The sequence below is a fragment of the Triturus cristatus genome, chromosome 8, assembly GCF_964204655.1.
Source record: "Triturus cristatus chromosome 8, aTriCri1.1, whole genome shotgun sequence".
NCBI lineage: Eukaryota > Metazoa > Chordata > Amphibia > Caudata > Salamandridae > Triturus > Triturus cristatus.
Window position 1 is genome coordinate 1187774736 of NC_140591.1, and position 3973 is coordinate 1187778708.

General features: G+C 40.6%; 1 pseudogene; it reads left to right on the forward strand.

Moving 5' to 3' along the window:
* Positions 1-1981: 1981 nt before the first annotated feature.
* Positions 1982-3670, forward strand: LOC146805592 (E3 SUMO-protein ligase KIAA1586-like; annotated as a pseudogene).
* The last annotated feature ends 303 nt before the right edge of the window (positions 3671-3973 follow it).

The window sequence follows — 3973 nt, forward strand, 5'->3', positions numbered from 1 at the left end:
TCTGATCTAGAGGCTTTGTCTGAAGTATTGTAAGTGCTTGAATAATGACTTGGGCGAAGGCACGGATTTCTTGAACTGTTTTCTATGGCAAAATAAGATCAAAGCATCTATTATGTATTTGAGGAACTCCATTGAATAGGCCGTCCTACTGTGCCTTGTTCTGTGTTTTGTTTAAACTTATCTGCAAGTAAAACATGATTGAAGGATATTCCTCTTGATGCTGATTTTGTAAATTTAAGGCTGATTTTTTTATTTTATTTACTGTTCAAAAACAACCTCAAGTTCTTACAATCAAAAGCTATGTTACTCTTCCGCTCGGGTGGTCTGTCGCAGGTTTTCTGCCATTTCAATGGATGGGAATGCAGCTCTTTGATAGTTAATAGCTCAATGTTCTATATTAGGATTTAAACTTATAAACTGCAAGTAACAAAAGGGGCTCTCTGACAGAAGCAGTAATGCACTAACCTATTTACATTGCATGCTATTTGTGATCTGCATGGTTCACCAGCTTCTTTTCATCAGGCATTTTAACCTCCTCCGCTACTTTATGATGAGTCAAAACCTCCACTACACAAAACTCAGATCTCTCTGCAGCAGGTTCATCAATCTTCAGCGTTATCTTGACATTTCTATGGTAGCCTGAAAATTGCTAGAAAGTCTTTATCATATTTTTTGCATGCCACTGCATCATCTTCAGGTGGGATCTTTTGATAGCTTGTGTGCCGCTCAGTCCTCCTTGTGAATTTCCTTTTTCACCCAACTCGACCATTTGAGCAGTTTGAATGCCAAGGAAAAGCTGCATCACAGAAGGTGTAACACAAAATACAGATTCATAGGCCAGTTTAAGATAATGGATGCTAACAATGAAGCACATGGGTACGTGCCTGTTTGCCCTGAACTGGAATCCCAGGTAACTATTTGGTAATTTTTCCTATTGGGATCTCTAGACCGGTCCCATTCATAGATTGTAACTCTTTGCACGTTTGCTAACGATCTTGTCTTCAATTGCAGGTTTCTAGTCTGTAAGGTATTTGGATTTGAGTGGTCAGGTACACGTATCCCACAAAGACAAGGTAATTCTGTTTACGTTCCTCGTTGGTTTGGGGGTTGCTGGGTAAATTGATTCACAATCTGCATCGCTTTTCTTTTGCAGGTTTGTGAGACCGTACTACGAATACAATTGCACAGGCAGACGTGAGAACTGACATAAAAAAACAGGTAATTGTTTGGTAGAGTTAAACTGGTACATTGTAGTATAACAACATACCTTACCCATGTTTTCTTCTGTTGCAGGTTTCGCAGACAGTACCCCACACATTTAAACAGGCGTACGTGAGTACAAGCAGAACAGGTAATTCTTTTAGTAGAGTTCCCTCATGCTGCACATGTTATATTGCTGTATCACAATGTGCTGTATCACACTGTGCCATAACAATCTTTACTTCTATTGAAGGCTCTACGGACAGTGCCACATATAAGTTTGGGAGGGCAGGGCAGAGAACAGAAAAACCCAGGTAATTACACTTTATGTTTTGCCGGGGATACCCCACTACTACGTGACAGATTGCATTCATGAGCATAGGCGTCACTGTAAGCCATGTTCCTTTATTTTGCAGGCTTTGTGGCACAGCAGGTTCAAACCGGCGGGTACGGAAATGTTCAAGCGCAAAGCTGTAACTTCGGGAGAGTGTGGTGCTTCACCACAGAGGAAGAAATGCTGCTTTGTATTCAAGGAAGAGTGGATGAAAGAAATTGTGGAGGCTGAGACACAGAAATCACGAAGCAAGGTTTGCGTGGGCTTGATTTGCAAAGTATGTGCCGAAGTCAAGATTGTTGGGGACTTTTCTACAGGGAAGAAATGGAGTGATGGCTGGAAATTGGATTACATTAAACACCATCTAATTAGCAAAGTTCACGAGTCTGCCATGGTGATATTGAGAAACAGAAGTGCTGCTGCCGGTTTGGTTATGGAGTACGGGCAATGCTGACAGTAACTGCCACTGACAAAGCAATTAGAATGGAAGTAGTTGAACGACAAAGATCCCTGCCTGAGGATATAAAGATACTCATCAACAACGTGTTGCTGGCAGTCAAGATGAATACTTCAATGTTATCTGTACAAGACATCCATGATCACCTAGCTTTGTATGTGAAGATACCAGACAGCTGGAGGAGCAAGAACTATGCCTTTGCGTTCCTTGAGGCTATCAATAGCGTTAAACACTGTGAAGCTATAGCAGAACTTTGTAACGCCTTGTATCACACATTGATAATTAATGAGAGCACAGATATTTCTGTTACAAAAATGCTCATCCTGTACTTCTAGTTATGACCTGTAACATCAACAGAGCACAAAACACTGTTTGGGGGCATAGTGAAGCTTACTAGTTGTAATGCAGAGGCTTTCACTACTGCTGTAAAAGAATTCTACACTGCCAATGAACTGGACCTCATGAAAATGGTCATGTCCACATCTGATGGTGCATCTGTGATGCTGGGTAAGAATAATGGTGTTGCTACTCGCCTTAAACAATCCATTCCTCATCTAGTTGAGCAGCATTGTGTCGCCCATCGAGAAGATTTGGGAGTTGATGATGCCTGGATGAGGGTTCCAATGATTAAAGAGATGGAGACATTATTGAGGACTGTCTACACTGTGTTCTCAAGATCTCCTGCAACGAAGTCCAAGCTGGATGAAATTGCATCGGTCACTGAATGTGACGTGGTCTCTTTTCGACCACTGAATGAAGTCCGGTGGCTTTCAAGGCATTTTGCTGTTAATGCACTAATTTGGAATTACGAGGGTTTTCTTAAGTACTTTGAGCATAAGAAAGTTGAGGAGAATGATCCAGTTGCTAAATATTGTTTCAAAAAGCTATCAGACTCCAACTACCATATTTCCCTTAATGACATTCTGGGTGAATTTGCTTCTTTGTGCAAACTATTCCAAAAAAGTTATTTGACTTCTTTTGAAGCTGTACAGTATGCAAGAGCAAAGATTGGCCAAATTAAGGAACAGTATTTGGGTGACACTGTATTTTGGAGCAGTAATGTAAGAGATCTGATGGTGTTGTACAAGGAAAGGCAAGAGTTTGACAGTGGGCCTATTTTGTCTTTTGTTTCCCTTCTTTGTGAGCACATGCAAAAAGGTTCTCTGAAGGTGAACTGAAAGAATGGGCAAGTTTTGAATTCCAGGCAATAGCAACACAATCACATTTTGATTTTGGGACTGAGAATGTACAAAGATTTGTTGAAAAGTTAAAAAATGTCTTGGTCATGGGTGAATGTGAAACACCAGAAGATGTTGTTCGACAGTACAGAGAATATAAATATGTGGTGGCAGAACATGTAAAGTGTGGTTTATTTACCACCTTTCAAGATATGGTGAATTTCACTGTATGCAATGCTGCTCAGTATGGTGTGGTGTCTCAGCTTGTTGATGTCTGTGCAACATTTCAAGCATCTAGTGCAGATTGTGAACGAGGATTTAGCCGCATGAATACTATCAAGAGTAAATTGAGAAATAGACTAGAGCAGAAGTATTTGGATATGCTGATGAGGACTAAGGCCTACCTCCTGAATAGGTAAGTTGACCTCGATAGAGTTTATCAGCATTGGAAAGATGGCAAGGATCAAGCAACCATGTCACACATCTAGTGATGCCACTTGACGTGTCTGAACGGCCCTCTCCCACAGTCCATGTTTGCCTGGATGTCAGACTTTTACAAACTATCTCTGGCGGGATAGCCCAACATTTCTCAGTAGCTTTCACATCAAATTGTAAATATGTTATGTAATTTTGTAACTTCTTGTGTATATGTGTTATTGTATAGACTCTCAAACATTTCCCCACCCAATGAATAGTGCTCCAGTTCAGAATATTTAGTAAAATCTTATGATGGTACCACCGTTGGAGTCTTGTGCTTTTCTAAACCTGAAGTGTACTTGCCTGTGTAACCAATTCATGTCATGG